At 40.2% G+C, this 25,698-nt stretch overlaps 1 long non-coding RNA gene across 1 annotated transcript in view; it reads right to left on the bottom strand.

The window, feature by feature from the left end:
• The window catches only part of LOC149980890 (uncharacterized), a 238,439-nt gene extending 213,866 nt beyond the window's left edge, over positions 1 to 24,573 (bottom strand). Inside the window, exons 1-2 of the long non-coding RNA XR_016483204.1 lie at positions 24,467 to 24,573; positions 24,056 to 24,117 (exon numbers count right to left, since the gene is read on the bottom strand). This is a non-coding gene — a long non-coding RNA (uncharacterized LOC149980890). The remainder of the gene's footprint in view (positions 1 to 24,055; positions 24,118 to 24,466) is intronic.
• Positions 24,574 to 25,698: the final 1,125 nt, after the last annotated feature.

Raw genomic sequence — 25,698 nt, 5'->3', positions numbered from 1 at the left:
AGGAAGGGGAGGGAGGGATTGAGAGAGGGAAGGAGGGAGTGCATGAGGGAGGGAAAGACAGGGGAGAGGATGGAGAGAGAATGTGTTAGATATAAATAAATACACTGCTCTAAAAAATAAAGAGAACACTAAAATAACACATCCTAGATCTGAATGAATGAAATATTCTTATTAAATACATTTTTCTTTACATAGTTGAATGTGCTGACAACAAAATCACACGAAAGTTATCAATGGAAATCAAATTTATCAACCCATGGAGGTCTGGATTTGGAGTCACACTCAAAATTAAAGTGGAAAACCACACTACAGGCTGATCCAACTTTGATGTAATGTCCTTAGAACAAGTCAAAATGAGACTCAGTGGTGTGTGTGTGGCCTCCACGTGCCTGTATGACCCCCCCTACAACGCCTGGGCATGCTCCTGATGAGGTGGTGGATGGTCTCCTGAGGGATCTCCTCCCAGACCTGGACTAAAGCATCCGCCAACTCCTGGACAGTCTGTGGATGGAGCGAGACATGATGTCCCAGATGTGCTCAATTGGATTCAGCTCTGGGGAACGGGCGGGCCAGTCCATAGCATCACTGCCTTCCTCTTGCAGGAACTGCTGACACACTCCAGCCACATGAGGTCTAGCATGGTCTTGCATTAGGAGGGACCCAGGGCCAACCGCACCAGCATATGGTCTCACAAGGGGTCTGAGGATCTCATCTTGGTACCTAATGGCAGTCAGGCTACCTCTGGCGAGCACATGGAGGGCTGTGCGGCCCACCAAAGAAATGCCACCCCACACCATGACTGACCCACCGCCAAACCGGTCATGCTGGAGAATGTTGCAGGCAGCAGAACGTTCTCCACGGCGTCTCCAGACTCTGTCACGTCTGTCACATGTGCTCAGTGTGAACCTGCTTTCATCTGTGAAGATCACAGGGCGCCAGTGGCTAATTTGCCAATCTTGGTGTTCTCTGTCAAATGCCAAACGTCCTGCACGGTGTTGGGCTGTAAGCACACGTCTGTTTCTGACCGTTTGAGCAGACACATGCACATTTGTGGCCTGCTGGAGGTCATTTTGCAGGGCTCTGGCAGTGCTCCTCATGCTCCTCCTTGCACAAAGGCGGAGGTAGCGGTCCTGCTGCTGGGTTGTTGCCCTCCTACGGCCTCCTCCACGTCTCCTGATGTACTGGCCTGTCTCCTGGTAGCGCATCCATGCTTTGGACACTACGCTGACAGACACAGCAAACCTTCTTGCCACAGCTCGCATTGATGTGCCATCCTGGATGAGCTGCACTACCTGAGCCACTTGTGTGGGTTGTAGACTCCGTCTCATGCTACCACTAGAGTGAAAGCACCGCCAGCATTCAAAAGTGACCAAAATATCAGCCAGGAAGCATAGGAACTGAGAAGTGGTCTGTGGTCACCACCTGCAGAACCACTCCTTTATTGGGGGTGTCTTGCTAATTGCCTATAATTTCCACCTGTTGTCTATACCATTTGCACAACAGCATGTGAAATGTATTGTCAGTCAGTGTTGCTTCCTAAGTGGACAGTTTGATATCACAGAAGTGTGATTGACTTGGAGTTACATTGTGTTGTTTAAGTGTTCCCTTTATTTTTTTGAGCTGTGTATATTGAGGAAGAGACAACAGGGACAGGATCTTGTGTACAGTTAGCGAGAGATCAAGAATAGTAGAAAGCATTGATTAGAAAAGTGTGGAAAAGGATTGTGTAACACACAATCCACAAAGTCTAAATGTTTTTCCTTTTAAGACAATATTTAATACACTGTAAAACGTCTCCCTGTAAATTTACAGCACTTACCTGGCACCACAGTTGCCAGTTTAATAATCACTCCGGATGAAAAGTGTAAACTGCCTCCTACTCAGTATTAGAAGCTAGGATATGCATATTATTAGTAGATTTGGAGAAACACTGAAGTATCTAAAACTGTTTGAATGAGGTCTGTGAGTATACTGTAAACTATATTACAGCATCACGGCTGTAAAGCAAAATTACAGTATTAAACTGTCAACTGCGGTGCCAGTATAATGCTGTATATTTATAGGGAAATACCTACAGTAATATACAATTACTTTACAGTACTACGCAGCATTTCAGGTTGTCTTTAGAAGACAGCTCCCTGAAATGTAATATTGTAAGAAAAACAATACTTGTACAAATATATATACATATTTATTCAAATTCATAACATGAACATAACATTGCACTGTAACTACAAAGAACAACATTTGAAAAGAGCAACATTACAACTCCAGATAGTAGGGGGGAGAGGGAGAGAGAGAGAGAGAGAGAGAGAGAGAGAGAGAGAGAGAGAGAGAGAGAGAGAGACAGAGACAGAGACAGAGACAGAGTGATAAGAACATTGACAAATACTGGCCAATAATCTACTTCACCATACACCACCAAAGACATATGGGCACCTTTCATCCAAGCTACTCAATACTTCCCCTGCAGCCATAAAAAGTAAAACATCACACAATGTATGAACCTATTACAACTGGAGCAGGCCGACTCTCACTCATATATAAAGGTTAGTCATTTTAGTTAGAAGTAGGCTATTATTACTAAAACATAATTTCAGGTTAACAAAAACTAGTCATTACCAGAGGTGGCCAACCACGCTCTACTGATCCCCTATCTACTGTACTGGGTGACGCGCGCTTGGAACATTATTGATGTTTTATGTTAAAAACATCCTAACGATTGATTCCATACATCGTTTGACATGTTTCTAAAGGACTGTAATGGACATTTTCAAGTTTTTGTCTGGATGAAATGCTCGCGCCTTATGAAGATGGATAACTGGGCTGAACACGCTAACAACATGTGGCTATTTGGACATAAATTATGGAACTTTATGGAACAAAAAAGTAAAGTTTTTTTGAAATCTGACACAGCGATTGCATTAAGGAGAAGTAAGAATCTTTAATTCTGTGAATGTCACTAGTATCTTTTATCAATGTTTATTATTAGTATTTCTGCAAAATCACCGGATGTTTTGGAATCAAAACATTACTGCACGTAAGGCGCCAATGTAAACTGAGATTTTTGGATATAAATATGCACATTATCGAACAAAACATGTATGTATTGTGTAACATGATGTCCTATGAGTGTCATCTGATGAAGATCATCAAAGGTTAGTGATACATTTTATCTATATTTCTGCTTTTTGTGACTCCTATCTTTGGCTGGAAAAATGGAAAAATTTTCGACTGCTGTAAAAGCAGAAATCGGACATGATGGGTAGATTAACAAGATGTTTATCTTTCATTTGTTGTTTTGGACTTGTTAATGTGTGAAGTTACATATTTCTAAAAAATATTTAGAATTTTGCAAATGCACACAGGCAAACGCACGCATACACACAAACACACACACACACACACACACACACACACACCTCCATTTCCCAGAAGCCCCAGAAGTATGGTACCAATAAACATGGCAGCATGGAGCTATGTGGCTACAAAGGCAGTTTTTGCCTTTTCAGCGGAATGTTGTCGAGGTGTTCTGCTAGCGGAACCCCTGCGCTAGAAAGGTTAATAGCCTAAATTATCACTATCCAATCTTCTCATTTCATTCAGTTTACGTTAGTCTGCAAATGTGATGATAGAGGCATGAATTTTCATGTTGGAAAATAGCTTATCCAAAACTTTAAACTAATGCTACACATGCTAATTGATAGACCACAAGCTCTCTAGCTAGCTAATTTAGGCTAATCTAGTGTTGTTATTAACATCTGGTTCGCATAATAGCTCAACTAAACTCTAAATTGATCAGACTTGACTTACCAGTGATGAAAGGATTGTAGCAGACCCGTTACTGACAGCTGTCTGGGTTTAGGTCTTGAAGGGCAAAAAGGTTTCTTCGCTTTTCTGACAGTTCTTGAGTCTTATCTCATTTATTATTTTTTTTTTAATTTTACCTTTATTTCTAGGCAAGTCAGTTAAGAAAAAAATTGTATTTTCAATGACGGCCTAGGAACGCTCTAACCACTAGGCTACCCTGCCGCCCCGGTGCCCCCAATGGTGTTTTATGATTGCGAGGATTCTGTAAACATATTTTTTTCCCTTTGTCTCTCCTTTCTTGTATCCAAATAGAGTATCCAAATACTCTACAGAAATTGACCGTGGTGATGAATTAACTAGTTTTAGGCACTGTTATCTGAGAGAAGTGGAGGAGGGGGGAGTGACACTCTCAACAGCTCGTTCATCATGTTAGATTAAATACTCCACTCCAGTGAATATGAACAGGTTTACTGACTATTTTCTCTCTCTCTCTTTTTTTCCCCTCTCACTCTCCATCGCTCCCCGTTTCTCACTCCTTCACCCATAGGCTTAAACACTTCACTTCATCATCTCCAAGTCTCCCTTCATCCCTCTCCAGCTCTCTCTTTAACACATTGTGCCATTCTCTTTTTCTCTCTCCCTCTCTCTCGTTTTAGTGAATTAGCTAACGCTGTGTTGGTACATTTGTCATGCTTGGAATTTAGCATTTAAGCAATACAATACAATTAATTCCCATTTTTGACATCTCTTCCTTCCCCATTCATTAATTAATTCATTCATTCATTCATTCACTCTTTTGCCCTCTCTCTCTCTCTCTTTCTAAGAGCGAGGGAACGGAAACAAGCTGACAGAGCGATACCCCAAAATAATGATGATGAAGATGTTTGTTCATGCTAATGAAGAAAATAATGAAAGACGAACTCAAAGAGAGGACAGAAGAGAGAGAGGGGCAAGAGGTGGCAAGGCAAGTGTGTAGCATGATTTATTTGAAGTAATTACTGACACAGAATCACTATATGTATCATAAAATGATATTGTGGTGGTAGGGAAAGTTGAATAAAGGTGATTTTGATCTCATCAAGTGAGGCCTATCAATGCCCAGGAATCAGCGCCAAGCTACCCAGAATGCAACACACCAGCTCCATCCAATGAGGGTGTGGAACCCATTTTTGCTTGAGAATTTTTTTCTCATAATACATTTCACTTCATTCAAATTAAATGTTGCATATACACCATAGGAGAGGGAATGGAAGTATTTTATACTCAATTCTTGGAATAGAAAAAACAAAGACAGACACCACATTGGAGGGAAAATAAGCCTTACCTGTTCCGATTTGGAGAGTTTGAATCTGGTTCCCGCCAGGGAGACGTACACTGCCTTTGTAGCCACATAGCTCCATGCTGCCATGTTTATTGGTACCATACTTCTGGGGCTTCTGGGAAATGGAGGAGGGTGTGTGTGTGTGTGTGTGTGTGTGTGTGTGTGTGTGTGTGTGTGTGTGTGTGTGTGTGTGTGTGTGTGTGTGTGTGTGTGTGTGTGTGTGTGTGTGTGTGTGTGTGTGTGTGTGTGTGTGTGTGTGTGTGTGTGTGTGCACGCGCGCGCGTGTGTGCACGCGCGCGCGTGTGTGCATGCGTGCGTTTGCCTGTGCGCATTTGCATGAAAGAGAGAGGGAGAGAGCTACACTTTCAAACAATGCATTTCTTTAAGAAGCAGAATTGTTTTAACAATTCCACAGGAAGAAAAACCCACAGGTGGTGAGCTAGGCAATGCCTTACAACAAAGTAGTTAGTAATCAATCCGTACAGTTACTATATTGAAATTCAGCTCTCACACTCTGTACAGTATAGTAGGTGCTGCTTGAATCATTTGAGTGAAAAAACTGAATTAATTTATCGACCCCATTCAGTGAGAATCAGCCAGTGATCCCTGAGAACCTGTTTACCCAACCGTAGGGACAGACTATGTTAGTTACCACTCTCAGGACTATCAATTGGTTGTGCAGATTTTTGGCCTACCATCCTATTCTGACCTCTTCTCGCCGGCTTTGTATTCATGTTACCTAATGATATTGCTGTACAATATGATCTTGTTGCCATCTAATGCCCATCATAAATCAACACTGCAGAGCTCTCCCTGTCCTCTGCCATGCCTTGATTGTATTACTGCTGATGATATCTAGAAATGTGCATGTACTCCATGGTCCATCTACTGTTGCTAGCTTCAATTCTGAATTGTGCTCTGATATGTGCTTCACTGATTTCTGCTTTCGTAAAAGCCTGGGTTTTCTGCACGTTAACTTCTTCGGGGTAGGGGGCAGTATTCGGAAGTTTGGATGAATGAGGTACTCAAAGTAAACTGCCTGTTACTCAGAACCAGAAGCAAGGCTATGCATATAATTCTATATTGGATAGAAAACACTCTAAAGTTTCTAAAAGTGTTAAAATAATTTCTGTGAGTTTAACAGAGATGATATGGCAGGCAAAAACCAGAGGACATTTTTTTTTTTTTTGCTCACCGCTGATTACAATGCCTGTCTATGGGAATAGAAAAGGAATTACCTCCCAGATTGCAGTTCCTAGGGCTTCCACTAGATGTCAACATTCTTTAGAAAGAGTGTCAGGCTTGTTTTTGGAAAGCTGCTCCATTTTGGCTGTAGTGTTTGTCGCGCGTTCCGGTGAGGGTGCACACTTTGTTATTTATCTCCGGTAATGAACATACTATTCTTCGTCTTAAATTGTATTGTTTATTTACATATTAGGGTACCTGAGGATTGATTAGAAACATTATTTGACTGTTTTGATGAAGTTTATTGGTAATGTTTGGGATTAAATTTGTATGCGTTTTGAATTAGGGAAACCGGTGGATGACTGAATGAAACGCACCAACTAAACTGACTTTTTTGGGATATAAAGAAGGACTTTAGTGAACAAAATGAACATTTGTGATGTAGCTGGGACCCTTTGGATTGCAAAAGGAGGAAGATCAAAGGTAAGTGATTTATTTTATCGATATTTATGACTTTCGTTACATCTCTGCCTAGTTGGATAATGTTTTTAATGCTTTTGTGTGCTAGGCGCTGTCCTCAGATAATCACATGGTATGCTTTCGCCGTAAAGGATTTTGAAATCGGACAAAGCGGCTGGATTAACAAGAAGTTAAGCTTTTAACTGATGTATGGCACTTGTATTTTCATGAATGTTTAATACTACGAATTTTGTATTTTGAATTTCGCGCTCTGCAATTTCACCGGATGTTGGCCAGGTGGGACGATAGCGTCCCACCTACCCCCAAAATGGATAAATTTAAAGTGTGGGTTCACAGCTCTAATCCAGGTATGTTGGTCACTACTGAGACATTGTTAAGGAAGAGTGGTTTGAATACTGATGTTAACCTCATGAAACTCTGGGGGCAGTATTTCATTTTTGGATGAAAAACGTTCCCGTTTTAAACAAGATATTTTGTCACGAAAAGATGCTCGACTATGCATATAATTTACAGATTTGGAAAGAAAACACTCTGACGTTTCCAAAACTGCAAAGATATTGTCTGTGAGTGCCACAGAACTAATGCTACAGGCGAAACCAAGATTAAATTTCATACAGGATCTGAGCCAGATTTTGAGGCGCTGTGTACCAATGTCTCCTTATATGGCTGTGAATGCGCAAGGAGAGAGGCTATACTTTCTGTTGTTTCCCCAAGGTGTTTGCAGCATTGTGACGTATTTGTAGGCATATCATTGGAAAATTGACCATAAAGAGACTACATTTACCAGGTGTCCGCTGGGTGTCCTCCGTCGAAACTATTGCGCAATCTCCAGGTGAGCGCATTTTTCCATTTTGAAGAGAGGAGAAACCAAACTGCCAGGAGTGACTTATCATCGAATAGATATGTGAAAAACACATTGAGGATTGATTCTAAACAACGTTTGCCATGTTTCTGTCGATATTATGGAGTTAATTTGGAAAAAAGTTTGCGTTGTTATGACTGAATTTTCTGGTTTTTTTCTCAGTGAAGAACAAAACAGACCGATTTCTCCTACACAAATAATATTTTTGGAAAAACTGAACATTTGCTATCTAACTGAGAGTCTCCTCATTGAAAACATCTGAAGTTCTTCAAAGGTAAATTATTTTTTTTGAATGCTTTTCTTGTTTTTGTAAAAATGTTGCATGCTGAATGACAGGCTTAATGGTATGCTAGCTATCAATACCCTTACACAAATGCTTGTTTAGCTATGGTTCAAAAGCATATTTTGAAAATCTGAGATGACAGTGTTGTTAACAAAAGGCTAAGCTTGAGAGCTAATATATTTATTTCATTTCATTAGCGATTTTCATGAATAGTTAACGTTGCGTTATGCTAATGAGCATGCAGGGATAATTACACTCCTGCATACAGGTTTTTTTCGTAGCCAAACGTGACGAACAAAACGAGCGATTTGTCCTACACAAATAATATTTTTGGAAAAACTGAACATTTGCTATCTAACTGAGAGTCTCCTCATTGAAAACATCAGAAGTTCTTCAAAGGTAAATGATTATATTTGAATGCTTTTCTTGTTTTTGTGAAAATGTTGCCTACTGAATGCTACGCTAAATGCTACGCTAGGTATCAAAACTCTTACACAAATGCTTGTTTTGCTATGGTTGAAAAGCATATTTTGAAAATCTGAGATGACAGTGTTGTTAACAAAAGGCTAAGCTTGAGAGCTAGCATATTTATTTCATTTCATTTGCGATTTTCAAGAATAGTTAAAGTTGCGTTATGGTAATGAGCTTGAGGCTATAAATAGGATCCCGGATCCGGGTTTGCTCGTCGCAACTGGTTAACCTTTCTGGTTATACAATATTTCGGCAAGACAGATCTTTCAAAGGTGGGGGAGTGGCAATCGTTACCAAGGATCACCTTCAGTGCTCGGTTGTCTCCACCAAGTCTGTCCCCAAACAATTAGATTTTCTGGTTTTAAGCAAACTTTCAAATAGCTCTTTGTTGACTGTTGCTGGGTGTTATTGTCCTCCATCAGCACCGGTCTATACCCTACCTGCCCTAAAGCTCTCTCCTGGCCCCTTACACTGAGTTTGAATTTGTCCTGCTAGGTGACCTAAACTGGGACATGCTTAAAGCACCTGACCTAGTCCTAAAGCAATGGGACTCCTTAAATCTTTCTCAGATTATTACCAATCCCACAAAGTATAACTCCAAACACCCAGAAAAGGCTATGCTCCTCAATGTTATCCTCACAAATAATCCTGAAAGGTATCCGTTTGGTGTTTTCTGTAATGACCTTAGTGATCACAGGTCCATTTAATTGTTGGGGTGTATCAGTCTGTGTCACTGGTCGATCTCAGGGTTAATTTATACCAGATTCTGTGATTAAATATGTGTGTGTTAATGAATAGTCTGAGTGATTGTTATCCACTACCAGTTTATAAAGTGTCAGGTTTCTCTGTTGTTTCCCTGCATCACTCAGCGTGTTCTCCTTAAACCAGTGTAGGCATGGAGGGTCTTCAAGATACAATTTTACACCAATTGCCCGAGTTGGAGACCAAGATGGTGAGATCTTTGTCGGAGCATCTGAGGGCCAATGTTGGAGTGGAGAATATTAAAGACCTTGAATATGTTTAGCCAGAGGACATAAAATACCATTTGACACCAATACAGTGCCGGGAATTGCTTCAGTCCTTCAACCAAAGAGGTGAGTTCATGATTGATAAATGTAACATATTTATGTAATTGTTATGAAAAAAGGTGCTATCTAGAACCTAAAATTGTTATTTTGCTGTCCCCATAGGATAACCCTTTGAAGAGACCTTTTTGAATCCAGGTACGTGCATAACCATTTTGGTTCCAGGTAGAACTCTTCTGGGTTCCACATAGAACCCTTTCCACAGAGGGTTCTACATGGAACCCAAAAGGGTTCTCCTATGGGGGCAACCAAAGAACCCTTTCGCTACCCTTTTTTCTAAGAGTGTACACACACAAGGTTGAAAAGGTTCTGTAAATACACTGCTGAAAAAAATAAAGGGAACACTAAAATAACACATCCTAGATCTGAATGAATTAAATATTCTTATTAAATACTTTTTTCTTTACATAGTTGAATGTGCTGACAACAAAATCACACAAAAATGATCAATGGAAATCAAATTTATCAACTCATTGAGGTCTGGAATTGGAGTCACACTCAAAATTAAAGTGGAAAACCACACTACAGGCTGATCCAACTTTGATGTAATGTCCTTAAAACAAGTCAAAATGAGGCTCAGTAGTGTGTGTGGCCTCCACGTGCCAGTAGGACCTCCCTACAATGCCTGGGCATGCTCCTGATGAGGTGGCGGATGGTCTCCTGAGGGATCTCCTCCCAGACCTGGACTAAAGCATTCGCCAAGTCCTGGACAGTCTGTGGTGCAACCAAGCGTTGGTGGATGGAGCAAGACATGATGTCTCAGATGTGCTCAATTGGATTCAGGTCTGGGGGACGGACGGGCCAGTCCATAGCATCAATACTTTCCTCTTGCAGGAACTGCTGACACACTTCAGCCACATGAGGTCTAGCATTGTCTTGCATTAGGAGGAACCCAGGGCCAACCGCACCAGCACATGGTCTCACAAGGGGTCTGAGGATCTCATCTCGGTACCTAATGGCAGTCAGGCTACCTCTGGCGAGCACATGGAGGGCTGTGCGGCCCCCTAAAGAAATGCCACCCCACACCATGACTGACCCACCGCCAAACCGGTCATGCTGGAGGATGTTGCAGGCAGCAGAACGTTCTCCACACCGTCTCCAGACTGTCACATGTGCTCAGTGTGAACCTGCTTTCATCTGTGAAGAGCACAGGGCGCCAGTGGCGAATTTGCCAATCTTGGTGTTCTCTGGCAAATGAAAAACGTCCTGCACGGTGTTGGGCTGTAAGCACAACCCCCACCTGTGGACGTCGGGCCCTCATACCACCCTCATGGTGTCTGTTTCTGACCGTTTGAGCAGACACATGCACATTTGTGGCCTGCTGGAGGTAATTTTGCAGGGCTCTGGCAGTACTCCTCTTGCTCCTCCTTGCACAAAGGCGGAGGTAGCGGTCCTGCTGATGGGTTGTTGCCCTCCCACGGCCTCCTCCACGTCTCTTGATGTACTGGCCTGTCTCCTGGTAGCGCCTCCATGCTCTGGACACTATGCTGACAGACACAGCAAACCTTCCTGCCACAGTTCGCATTGATGTGCCATCCTGGATGAGCTGCACTACCTGAGCCACTTGTGTGGGTTGTAGACTCCGTCTCATGCTACCACTAGAGTGAAAGCACCGCCAGCATTCAAAAGTGACCAAAATATCTGCCAGGAAGCATAGGAACTGAGAAGTGGTCTGTGGTCCCCACCTGCAGAACCACTTCTTTATTGGGGGTGTCTTGCTAATTGCTTATAATTTCCACCTGTTGTCTATTCCATTTGCACAATAGCGTGTGAAATTTATTGTCAATCAGTGTTGCTTCCTAAGTGGACAGTTTGATTTCACAGAAGTGTGATTGACTTGGAGTTACATTGTGTTGTTTAAGTGTTCCCTTTATTTTTTTGAGCAGTGTATAAAATACAGGCAAATCACATTGTTGACTGCACTGGGCCTTTAAGATCAATGTTGTGTTGGGATAGTAGTACTGACAGTGTTTTTTTCTATCGCTTCTCTCTTCTGCCCTCCTCTCTTGCTTCCTCTGCTCTATCGCTCTGTCCCTTTGGGTCTCTCTTCTTTCTTGTTCTGATGCCAGAAAGATCTTGATAATTCAAAGGCCTGGCTGCCATGTGTAAATCAGTGGAGGCTGGTGGGAGGAGCTATAGGAGGACGGGCTCGTTGTAATAGCTGGAATGGAATGAATGGAACATGTGGTTTCCATTTGTTTGAAGTGTTTGATATCGTTCCATTAATTCCATTCCAGCCATTACAATTAACCTGGCCTCCTATAGCTCCTCACACCAGCCTCCTCAGCTGTACCTATAATCTCCCTCTCCTCCCACCTCTCTATCTATCTATCTTCATACCTCACAACAAGGCATTCTTCCGAGAGTGCTTTGAAAAAAAAACTCACTTCTCCTCCCCTCATCCATTTGTGAAAAGCGCCTAATCAACAAAGATGGTGTCAATTCATTCCCCCTCTTTGTTTGTGGTATTGAGAATAAACTGTGTCGCTGGTGATGAACTGTTCTGCTCAGCGCAGAAAACAAGATTCTTGATAACAGGCAAGGTTGAAATTATTTTATGTTTGGTTCCATTGCAGCGGTTTTCAACTCACCATTATGATGTATTGGACGAGGGGACTTTATATTCTCCCTACCTGTCTCTTCTTCTCTGTCTCACTATTTTCTATTTCTGTCTTCCTCTCCTTCGCTCTTCTTCTACTTTTCTCGCTTCCTCCCTCTTTCCCAATCTCTCTCTCAATCTCTCTCACAATGTCTTTCTCAATCTCTCATTTTTTCCCTCTCCGTCTATCTGGGGGCAAAATAAAAGTGTTTCCTCAGCTATTGTGAGCACAGTAGCAGGGGAACACAGTGGGGGTCGAGTAAATATGCTACTATGCTATTCCGTGTGAAGCCAGTGCTTATTCTCTTCTAGTGTTGTGTCCATGAACACACAGAGACATAAAGCCATAGACAGTCATTAGTTTTGCCTCCCAGTCCCAGATGTGCACTTTGCTGCTACTGGAAGGCCTAAACAAATGCTGCACACTCACACGCACACACACACCACAAGAAAGGAAATGAAAAGAATGGAATAATGCTAAAACAGCTACAGTAAACCAACAAGTGAGTATGGTTATTTTACATTTTTTATGTTGTTATATTGTCTTTTTTTCATGTTTTGTAGAACAACTGTTCTCTTTTGGCCTCATCCTCTCACACCTTCTACTTTGTCGTAACTAGTGTGACTCTATGCAAAGGCCCCTGGGAAATAGGGCGCGGCAGCAGACTTTAAGTGGGTGGTAAAGACTCTGTCACGTACAGTGTTCATTAGTTTTCATTAGACCAAATGACACCTGAGTCTCGTCGAAGGGGGCGGAGAGGATGGTACCTATCTAGTGTCCCTTGCGAGTATGAGCCTAGTATAGAGCAGCTATTAAAGCTCCTCCCTTAGGTACATTTTTGCATCGGCAATGCAGACAAATTCACTCTCTGGGTAGTCATACAAGAAGAAACTTAATGAAAACAGGACGCAAAGTTGATTGAAAGACAGTGGAGGTATGGCAAATGTTGGTGACCAGTTCAAGTTTCATCACTGTGGCATGTATATATTGAATGACCCGTTTTGTGCCAATAAATGAACCCTTCTGTGTGAATGACCTATGGCCCCCATCCTCTCTCTCTCAATTCAATTCAAAGGGATGTATTGGCATGGGAAACATATGTTTACATTGCCAAAGCAAATGGAATAGACAATAAACAAAAGGTATCTTGTAACTAGGGGGCAGTATTTTCATTTTTGGAAAAATGATGTTCCCAATGTAAACGGGCTATTTTGTCAGGACAAGATGCTAGAATATGCATATAATTGACAGCTTAGGATAGAAAACTGTAAAAATATTGTCTGTGAGTATAACAGAACTGATATTGCAGGCGAAAGCCTGAGAAAAATCCAAACAGGAAGTGACTTATGTTTTGAAAGCTCTGCGTTCCGATGCGTCTCTATTGAGCAGTGAATGGGCTATCAACCAGATTCCCTTTTCTACGTATTCCCCAAGGTGTCTACAGCATTGTGACGTAGTTTTACACATTTATGTTGAAGAATGAGCGTAAGCGACTATATTGCGTAAGTGGTCACCTGATGGCTCTCAGAGTGATTCTTGCGTAAAATACAGAGGTAGCCATTACTCCTCTCCGTCCTACTGAAAAGCCAATTGTCCCGGTGGATACATTATTGAATAGATATTTGAAAAACACCTTGAGGATTGATTAGAAACAACATTTGCCATGTTTCTGTCGATATTATGGAGCTAATTTGGAATATTTCCGGTCGATTTCTCAGCCAAACGTGAAGAACAAAGGAGCTATTTCGCCTACAAAAATAATATTTTTGGAAAAAAGGAACATTTGCTATCTAATTGGGAGTTTCGTGAGTGAAAACATCCGAAGCTCATCAAAGGTAAAGAATTTAATTTGATTGCTTTTCTGATTTTCATGACCAAGTTGCCTGCTGCTAGCTAGGCAAAATGCTATGCTAGGCTATCGATAAACTTACACAAATGCTTGTCTTGCTTTGTCTGTAAAGCATATTTTCCAAATCTGAGATGACAGGGTGATTAACAAAAGGCTAAGCTGTGTTTCAACATATTTCACTTGTGATTTCATGAATCTGAATATTTTCTAGTAATATTTATGTCCGTTGCGTTATTCTAATTAGTGTCAGATGATGATTACGCTCCCGGACCCGGGATGGGTAGTATCAAGAGGTTGTAATTAACAAGGGAATCATTAGTAAACATTACACTCACAACAGTTTTACAAGAATATAGACATTTCAAATGTTATATTATTGGTTATGTACAGTTTTGTAACATTGTGCAAGTAGTAGAAAATAAATTAACAGATACATAAGTTGTATAAGTTGTATTTACAATGTTGTTTGTTGATCACAAATCTTGCTGCCGTGATTCTGTACATAGTCAAGGATTTTCTTAATTTGCGGTCAGTTGTTGTTAAATTACGAGCCTAGTTAGTTAAGACACAGAAAACGTGAGCAACCTTCCCACTAGCCATGATTGAGAGATGAGTTTGGATTGGTCTGCCACATAGTCTATTGGAGCTGGTCAGTATGTCTAGGTAATTGTGTCAAACACAGCTTTTTAAAACATGTATTGTGTAGTAAAACTGCATAAACATAATGCCAAGTTAAAGTGTACTAATAGCTAGCTAACGTTAGCTGGCTGGCTCGCTAGCTAATGTTATGTGTATGCTCTCCACTTTCTGGAGGACCGAGTTCTGAAATCAATGGAATTCGAGTATGATTCTGTGGCTAAGGAGATGGAGAAAACAGCAGTCTGGATTACGACGTGCATGACATCAGACAGGAGATGCGTCCAACCATGATGTATACTGGTAAGATAGTCTAGCTAGCTAAATTTTCAGATATTACACGTTTCTAATTTGACAGAAAATTGTTTAATTTCAAGTGTACTGTTAGCTAGCTAACATTATGTGTATGATCTAATTATTCGTATCTCAGACACATTTGCTTGACTAGTTACAATCATAGAACCTGGTTGGTTAGCTACCTGCCGATTCATGCAGGGTAGTAACGACATGAGTTGTGATTATGGTCCATTTTTTAGCTAGCTAGCTAACTACATGTCTTAACAAAAGACTCCACTCTAATTTTGAAAAAAGTATTTTCATTTCAATTTAGTGTACTGTTAGCTAGCTAGCTAACGTTAGCTGGCTGTCTTGCTAACTAATGTTACATCATGCGTTGGGATTCATTGTTTAGCTAGCTAGCTACATTTCTTAACAAAAGACTCATCTTAGTGTGCCAGAGCGCAGAATAACTGATGAATTTTTGAACGCTCAACGCCAGTTGAATATGTCCGGTGTCAGTAAACGTCGACAACAAAGCAAAATTCAATTGTTGCCAGCAGTACTGTTATAGTCACCAACGCTCTGGATAACATGAGAACTGCCTAACCAGCTCTTTTAGGGGGAGTAAAATGGTCAGAGTGGGGTGTTCTCTCATTATGTGTCTGGAAGTAGCTAGCCAATGTTAGCCAGTTATCTTGGGTGCTTGACAGTCATCGTGAGGTCAGAGCTTTCAGAACAACCCTACTTTCTGGCCAGAGCGTCCAGTGTGCGCTCTGAATGTGAAACGCTCTGAATTTACCAACGGATAATCTGACAACACAGTTGCGGTCACCAACGCTATGGATAACATACTGTAACAGCCTAACCAGCTCTGCTAGGGCGAGTAATGTTCAGTGAGCTGTTCTCTCTCTCTTAGATGTCTGGAAGTAGCTGACAAGTTAGTACAGAATGCACGGCTAAACCCTTAAAGAGATGGGTGGGGCTAAGGCTTAAAAGGGTGTGAACGATGCTGAATGGCTGTAGACAAAGAAGGGCACTCCAACAGTAATACCAAAACATTGAAAGACTGTTTTCTCAAAAGTGAGTTCACAAGTTGATCAACTTTCAAAGCAGAATTACTTTCCCATTGTTTCCTCAAATGCAGTGTATGATATACTATTTTGTAGCGCTGAGTGTCTATGTTTATCCAATGTAAAAAACAGAACTTTAAATGTTGCTACATAAGACCAAATCCAGGTGGTGAGAAACATTTAGACCTAACCAAATTGAACAGAGCCCCAGAACCAGCTGGCTGAGGGGACTCTTCTCTAGGTTTGTTTTTTCTTTTTTTCTCACCTTGATGTAACCAGGTAAGCTAGTCGAGAACAAATTCTCATTTACAACTGCGACCTGGCCAAGATAAAGCAAAGCAGTGCAACAGAAACAACAACACAGAGTTACACATGGAATAAACAAGCATACAGTCAATAACACAATAGAAAAAAAGAAATTATTTATACAGTGTGTGCAAATGGCATGAGGAGGTAAGGCAATAAATATGCCATAGTAGCAAAGGAATTACAATTTAGCAGATTAACACTGGAGTGATAGATGAGCAGATGATGATGAGCAGATGATGGTGTGTAAGTAGTGATACTGGTGTGCAAAAGAGCAGCAAAATAAACTAAAACAATATGGGGATTAGGTAGATTGGGTGGGCTTTTTACTGATGGACTATGTACAGCTACAGCGATCGGTTGGCTGCTCAGATAGCTGATGTTTAAAGGTAGTGTCGGTGAAATATAAGTCTCCAGCTTCAGGGATTTTTGAAATTAGTTCAAGTCACTGGCAGGAGAGAACTGGAAGGAAAGGCGAGCAAAGAAGGTGTTGGCTTTGGGGATGACCAAAGCATGCTGGAGCGCATGCTACGGGTGGGTGTTGTTATCGTGACCAGTGAGCTGAGATAAGGAGGAGCTTTATCTAGCATAGACTTATAGATGATCTGGAGCCAGTGGATCTGGCAATGAATATGTAGCGATGGCCAGCCGACTAGAGCATACAGGTCGCAGTGGTGGGTGGTATAAGGTGCTTTGGTAACAGAATGGATGGCACTGTGATAGACCATATCCAATTTGCTGAGTTGAGTATTGGAAGCTATTTTGTAGATGACATCGCCGAAGTCGAGGATTTGTAGGATAGTCAGTTTTACGAGGTTAAGTTTGGCGGCATGAGTGAAGGAGGCTTTGTTGCGAAATAGAAAGCCGGTTCTAGATTTGATTTTGGATTGGAGATGTTTGATATGAGTCTGGAAGGAGTCTAGCCAGACACCTAGGTATTTGTAGTTGTCCACGTATTCTAGGTAAGAACCGTCCAGAGTAGTGATGCTTGTCGGGCGGGCAGGTGAGGGTAACGAACGGTTGAAAAGCATGCATTTGGTTTTGCTAGCGTTTAAGAGCATTTGGAGGCCACGGAAGGAGTGTTGTATTGCATTGAAGCTCGTTTGGAGGTATATAGGTCTATAACAGTTTGGGTCTAAAGTGTCACCACCTTTGAAGAGGGGGATGACCGCGGCAGCTTTCCAATCTTTTGGAATCTCGGAATATACGAAAGAAAGGTTGAACAGACAGGTAATAGGGGTTGCAACAATGGTGGCGAATGGTGTAGCCCTTTCTTGCAATCAAATGACCTAGTGGCCTCACGGGTGGAATGTTTCTTAAAACTTGAGTGTAGGGGGCAGGATTTTAGTTTTTGGCTAAAAAACGTACCCATTTGAAACTGCTTTTCTCAGGCCCAGAAACTAGAATATGCATATAATTGTTAGATTAGGATAGAAAACACTCTAAAGTTTCCAAAACTGTCAAAATAGTGTCTGTAAGTATAACATAACTGATATTGCAGGCGAAAACCTGAGGAAAATCAAAACAGGAAGTGCTGTTTTTCCTGAAAGCTCTCTGTTCCATTGGATGCCTTGCCTACATTTAAAGGGACATCAACCAGATTCATTTTCCTATGGCTTCCTCAAGGTGTCAACAGTCTTTAGACATAGTTTCAGGCTTTTATTTTGAAAAAATGAGCGAGAGCGATAACATCGCGTCAGTGGATAGCTATTTTGTAATATTTTGTCTACTGAGAGAGATGTTCTTACATAAATGCTTGTTATGCTTTCGCCGAAAAGCTGTATTGAAATCTGACATGCCAGGTGGATTAACAACAAGCTAAACTGTGTTTTGCTATATTGCACCTGTGATTTCATGAAAATTAAATATGTTTAGTAATTTAATTTGAATTTGCCGCGCTGCAATTCAGCGGGTGTTGATGAAAATGATCCCGCTAACGGGATGGGTGCGTCAAGAAGTTAAAACTTCTTAGTGCTGAAATCCCGTTAATGGGATGATATGACAACAGCCAGTGAGAGTAAAGCTCGCCAAATTCAAAACAACAGAAGTCTCATAATTAAAGTTCCTCAAACATACATTTATCTTATCCCATTTTAAAGGTTATCTTGTTGCTAATCCCACCACAGTGTCCAATTTCAAATATGCTTTACAGCAAAAGGACCACAAACGATTATGTTAGGTCACCAAAAAGCCACAGAAAAACACAGCCATTTTTCCAGCCAAAGATTTTCCTGCCAGAGTCACAAAAAGCACAAATAGAGATAAAATGAATCACTAACCTTTGATCTTCATCAGATGACACTCATAGGACTTCATGTTACACAATATATGTATGTTTTGTTTGATAAAGTTCATATTCATATCAAAATCTGAGTTTACATTGGCGCATTACATTCACTAGTTCCAAAAACATCCAGTGATTTTGCATAGCCACATCGATTCAACAGAAATACTCATCATAAATGTAGATGATAATACAAGTTATACACATGGAATTATAGCGATACCTCTCCTTAATGCAACCGCTGTGTCAGATTTAAAAAAAACTTTACGGAAATAACAAACCGTGCAATAATCTGAGACGGCGCACAGAAAAAGAAAACATTTGCCGCCATGTTTGAGTCAAAAGAAACCAGAAATGACATGATAAATATTCCCTTACCTTTGATGATCTTCATCAGAATGCACTCTCAGGAATCCTAGGTCCACAATAAATGTTTGTTTTGTTAGATAATGTCCGTTATTTATGTCCAAATACCTCCTTCTGTTAGCGCGTTTGGCATACATATCCAAACGCTCGTTCTGGTCGAGCTTTATTTCTGACAAAAACTTCAAAAAGTTATATTACAGGTCGAAGAAACATTTCAAACTAAATACAGAATCAATCATTAGGATGTTTTTATCATAAATCTTCAATAAAGTTCCAACCGGAGAATTCCCTTGTGTCTTGAGGAGCAAGTGGATATCATGTGGAATGCACATGACCAGGATATGGCTGACTGCCAGACACATGGCTCATTCTGCTCTTATTCAGTCACACAACACAGTAGAAGCTTCATTCAAATTTCTATAGACGGTTGACATCTAGTGGAAGCCCTAAGAAGTGCAACTTCATCCATATCTCAATGGGATTTCAATTGGAACTGTGTCAAGAATCTACCAACCTCAGATTTCTCACTTCCTGTTTGGATTTCTTCTCAGGTTTTTGCCTGCCATATGAGTTCTGTTATACTCACAGACATCATTCAAACAGCTTTAGAAACTTCAGAGTGGTTTCTATTCAATGCTACTAATAATATGCATATATTAGCAACTGAGACTGAGGAGCAGGTAGTTTACTCTGGGCACCTTATTCATCCAAGCTACTCAATACTGCCCCCAAGCCATAAGAAGTTAATATTTTTCATATTTTCATAATTAATAAACAACAAAAAGCTGAAAATCCAGTGTGCCTATGTCAAACGGTTTTGTTATATTTCAGTCTCCTGTGATGAACAGTGGCAAGAAAAAGTAAATGAACCCTTGGAATTACCTGGATTTCTGCATAAATTAGTCACAGTGTGCACAAACTAATAACACATAAATTGTTGTATTTTTCTTGTCTATATTGAATACATAATTTAAACATCTTGCAGACTTGTTTACGTGCTGCTGTGCATTTTGTTGCTAACCTTACTTTGCTACCTGACAACTTTACGGTTTTTACTTTTTAATTACCGTTTATATTTTAAGTTTTTCTGTAACTCATTTTTTTTTTTTTTCAATTTCTTCACTCCGGATGCTTTATCTGGACGTGGTTCATCAGGACCTCCATCAGCCAAAGCTAAATTAATCCGGCCAAGGTGTCAGATTTCAAAAAGGCTTTACAGTGAAAGCAAACCATGCGATTATCTGAGGACAGCGTCCAGCACACAAATGCATAACAAATGATTTTCAACCAGGAAGTTGCGACACGGAAGTCAGAAATAGCGATATATTGTAAGCCGGACCTTTGAAGATCTTCTTCTGTTGGCACTCCAAAAGGTCTCAGTTACATTACAAATGGTCCTTTTGTTCGATAAATTTCTTCTTTATATCCAAAAACTTAGTTTAGCTGGAATGCGTCAATATTCCACTCGGATTCCATCGGTCAAAATGCATACAAAATGAATCCCAAACGTTACCAATAAACTTATCCAAACAAGTCAATCAACATTTATAATCAATCCTTAGGTACCCTAATATGCAAATAAACAATAAAATGTAAGACGAAGAATCATTATTGTCTTTACTGGAGATAAACAAAAAGAACGCGCTATCTCGGCCATGCGCATGGAAACACTACAGCCAAAATGGGAGCCCTTAGAAAACTACTTCTCTCCCTAATTTTTCCAAATACCAGCCTGAAACTCTTTCTAAAGACTGTTGACATCTAGTGGAAGCCCTAGGAACTGCAATCCGGCACGATTTCGCCCTATTATAAAAGTGCCAGCCATTGAAATCGGTGGTAGGATGAAAACGTTTTTTTGGGGGCTTGGTTTGTCGTCTGGGTTTTGCCTGCCATTTCAGTTCTGTTACACTCACAGACATTATTGTAACAGTTTTAAAAACTTTAGAGTGTCTTCTATCCAGACCTACCAAGTATGTGCATATCCTAGATTCTGGGCCTGAGTAGCAGGCAGTTTACTTTGGGCATGCTTTTCATCCGGACGTCAAAATACCGCCCCCTATCCCAAAGAAGTTAAATTATGTATTCAATATAGACAAGAAAAATAAAATAATTTGTGTGTTATTAGTTTTAAGGACACTTGTCTATTGTTGTGACTTAGATGAAGATCATATCAAATTTGATGACCATAAATTGCATAAATTGGAGTATATATACTTGTGGTGGTGGAAACATGTTTTTGTCTGAATGCAGCTGTTTCGACCCTTTGGGAAGAAGTAAACTTGGTTAAGCTTTTCTAGAGTCCGTCGAGTTATTTACTCTAAATATAAGAAGGTGTATACTTTTGTTTCAAATTAGATTTGTTTTAGATTACAGTTATTGCTCAACCTCGCTTTACTTCTCTATCCCTCTCTCCTTTTCTGACACTTTCCCCTTCTCTCTTTCTCTTCCTACAGTTTCATACCATTTACAACTTATTTTATTTGAACATCAAGTGTCAATGTCTATTGTTATCTGTTCTGCAGGACTTCAGAGTTTGACTTAGCAGTGGTTGATCGGACTGCTGCTAACATTAAAGATACAGACAGGAGGGGCTTTGAAATCAACCCTCTGGGCATGTGTCTGTGTGTGTGTGTGTGTGTGTGTGTGTATGAGCGTATGAGCAAGTGTATGTTCGTGTGTATGAATATCTTCGTATGAACCTGTATGTGTGTTTGTATGTCATACCTAGGACTGTTGCGGTGACCGTATTACCGCCACACCGGCGGTCACGAGTCATGAAGGCAATCAAATTCGATTTGACCGTTTAATCATGGTAAATTGGCTTCTCCAAGCGCTGATGCTGCTGCTGGTCATTAGTAGCCTACCAAACATGCAAACTGCTTGGTACTCGTCATGCTATTTTCCCTCTAATCACTGTGACATCAATGCAAATGTACTTGAAAATCTTATCAAACACTTCACGATTGCCATGAGATCATGTTACGCAACACAGGATATGAAATTGCGGGAGAAAACAGAGTGATGGCCACTAATAAAAAGACGAGGGTCCCATCAGCTTTTTATAGACTAGGTCTGCCTACTACATTTATTTCTCAACTTTCCTAATATTAACCAAATTGCTTACATTTAGCATACCTGCCTGGTGTGAAAATAAACTACTTGGAAAAGTGCATAGATTTAAGTGCATAGATGACATGTATTTTTCCCTGCTACCCTTGTTTCGATATAGGTGCATGATAATGGTCCATTCTAAAAAAAAATGTTTTAGTATATGTAAAGACAATATTAAATCAAGAATAGTCTGATAAGTGACAATATTAGCCTATCACTTGTGAATGATATATTATCACTTGTGTATGATGCCCAGCATAAGAAGCAATGCCTTTTTGTGTGACTTTTTTGAATCATAGTCACACACCCAGTGGTGTAAAGTACTTAAGTAATACTTTAAAGTACTACTTAAGTTGTTTTTTGGGGGGGATCTGTACAATACTTTACTATTTACATTCCTAAAGAATATAATGTACTTTTTACTCCATACAATTTCCCTGACACCAAAAAGAACTAGTAACATTTTGAATGCTTAGCAGGACAGGAAATGGTCTAATTCACACACTTATCAAGAGAACATCCCTGGTCATCCTTACTGCTTTTGATCTGTCAGACTCACTAAACACATGCTTCCTTTATAAATTATGTGTGAGAGTTGTGGCTAGCCAGTGTCCCTGGCTATTCACAATTGCAATTGCAAAGAAAATAGAACATGTGGCCTTGCATAATATAAGGAATTTGAAATGATTTATACTGTACTTGTACTTTAGAAACGTAAGTACATTTTAGGAATTACACTTACTTTTGATACCTAAGTATATTTAAAACCAAATATTTTTTGATTTTTACTGAAGTAGTATTTTACCTGGTGACTTTTACTTTTACTTGAGTCATTTTCTATTAAGGTATCTTTACTTTTACTCAAGTACAACAATTGGGTACTTTTTCCACCACTGCACACACTTCATGTAGCCTAGCCCATAGGCCTATATGTTTTAGTAAGATTTGTATCACATCTAAAGTGGCAGTTACTTCCCCCATGTGCCTGCCTTCACTTGTAACCTGTCACGATCACGTGACAGAGAGCTATGTGAATGAGAGGCACTTCGGATTGTGCAGCACACTCAGGGAGAAGGGCACAAGACAGCACTCCATGCCGCAAAAGGCATGGATTTTTTTAGGGTGTATTACGGCCACGAAAGGGATGCCGCCGCGAAATTCAAGGCATTAACAAGTTGCTTGTCAAATTGTGAATGAGAGACTATTGGAGTGTGTTCAGCCTGCGCAAGAAACAAAGCAAAGTTCATGCCTTTTCAAGCAACTTTTTTTCAAATCATTATTAGAGTCTCATCATGCAGCCTTACAATGTATTAAAAATGTAAACATATAGCCCAACGTTTGTAGAACAACTAAAGCTACATAAATAACTGTAAATGAACCGCTTTGTTAACCGCTCAACACAGTGTACACTCCCTTAAATCATTTGGAGAAAACATTTATATTTTATTTAGCTTTGTTCAACTGTATTCTTCAGACTATAAAATAATGCCACGAAATTATAAGCAGATCTTGTCTGCTAAATGACTAGTGTAGCCCAAAGCAATTTGGCATAGCCAGATCAGTACCTAACATAAGGACAACTCAGAGTATGCTTTTTTGAAGTTGGATTTCATCAAATGTCCTGTGCTGTATAAGCTTATGTTCAAGAGAAAACATTATTTGACAGTAAAACAACCACCTCAAAATGCTTCTTACTTCTCTCTCTTAATTTCTGTACTCATAGCAAATAGACTATTACCTGCTTTGACCTTTCTGATCTCCCCATCCCGGATCCGGGATCGTGAATACAGACTCAAGCTCATTACCATAACGCAACGTTAACTATTCATGAAAATCGCAAATGAAATGAAATAAATATGCTAGCTCTCAAGCTTAGCCTTTTGTTAACAACACTGTCATCTCAGATTTTCAAAATATGCTTCTCAACCATTGCAAAACAAGCATTTGTGTAACAGTATTGATGGCTAACGTAGCATTTAGCGTAGCATTTAGCGTTAGCATTCAGCTGGCAACATTTACACAAAAAAACAGAAAAGCATTCAAATAAAATAATTTACCTTTGAAGAACTTCAGATGTTTTCAATGAGGAGACTCTCAGATAGCAAATGTTCAGTTTTTCCTGAAAGATTATTTGTTTAGGACAAATCGCTCCGTTTTCTGCGTCACGTTTAGCTACGAAAAACCCCCTGTATCCAGGATTGTGTAAATCTATCAGCAAGCTCATTAGCATAACACAACGTTAACTATTCATGAAAATGGCTAATGAAATGAAATTAATCTATTTGCTCTCAAGCTTAGCCTTTTGTTAACAACACTGTCATCTCAGATTTTCAAAATATGCTTTTGAACCATAGCTAAACAAGCATTTGTGTAAGAGTGTTGATAGCCTAGCATTGCATTAAGCCTAGCATTCAGCATGCAACATTTTCCACAAAAAACCATAAAAGCATTCAAATAAAATAATTTACCTTTGAAGAACTTCAGATGTTTTCAATGAGGAGACTCTGTTAGATAGCAAATGTTCCGTTTTTACAAAAAATATTATTTGTGTCGACTAATCACTCCGTTTTGTTCATCACATTTGGGTCATTAAGTCATTAAAACGCGAACTTTTTTCCAAATTAACTCCATAATATCGACAGAAACATGGCAAACGATGTTTAGAATCAATCCTCAAGGTGTTTTTCACATATCTATCGACGATAAAATCCATCGTGGCAGTTTACTTTCAATTCTGAAGAAATGGAACGCGCATGGACTTGCTGATTACGCACACAGGACACCGGGCGGGACACCAGGTAAATGTAGTCTCTTATGGTCAATCTTCCAATGATATGCCTACAAACACGTCACAATGCTGCAGACACCTCGGGGAATATACAGAAAGCGTAGGCTCATTCCTGGCGCATTCACAGCCATATAAGGAGACATTGGAACACAGCGCCTTCAGAATCCGCGGCATTTCCTGTATGAAACATCATCTTGGTTTCGCCTGTTGCATTAGTTCTGGGGCACGCACAGATAATATCTTTGCAGTTTTGGAGACGTCAGAGTTGTGTCTTTCCAAGGCTGTCAATTCCATGCATAGTCGAGCATCTTTTCGTGACAAAATATTGCGCTTAAAACGGGCACGTCTTTTTATCCAATAATGACACAGCGCCCCTATAGGTTCAAGAGGTTAAAGAGTTCCATAGCGCTACTATTTCAGCACATGTGGTGATCAAAACAAAGAACACCACAGGGTGAATGTATCCCGCCAGTAAAAAACAATGAAAACTCACTGAGTGAGTCTTCACAGTTTAAAGTTAATACATTAGTCTATATCTCAGGTAGGAGAAGCTAGCAAGGCTGGAATTGATTAAATCCACGAAACTCCCTCAGGTGCCCAACACCTCATCAGGACGTTACACCAGGCCCCCAATTAATCTTACAGTCCTCTTTTTAGCACAAAATCCCAATTACGTTCAGCTCTTTATAGAACTGATGTAGAAACAAACATGGCCATTAAATAGGGAGAGAGCAACAAACAGATCGATCAGACATATACACCAGGTAGAGAGCCATACACCAGGTGGAGAGCCAAAACAAAAAAATAAACAAAACGATAGAGGGGAAATAAACATAACAAACAGACAGTGTTTTGTCTAGGCTTCCAGTAGATTGGTTAAAAAAGGCAAGATCAATAATGAGCAATTGTCTT

This window comes from Oncorhynchus mykiss, chromosome 9 (genome assembly GCF_057628025.1).
Source record: "Oncorhynchus mykiss isolate SJ-2025 chromosome 9, ASM5762802v1, whole genome shotgun sequence".
NCBI classification, from domain to species: Eukaryota; Metazoa; Chordata; class Actinopteri; order Salmoniformes; family Salmonidae; genus Oncorhynchus; species Oncorhynchus mykiss.
The sequence above is the reverse complement of the archived record's forward strand: the minus strand, read 5'-3'. Positions and strand labels throughout refer to the sequence as shown.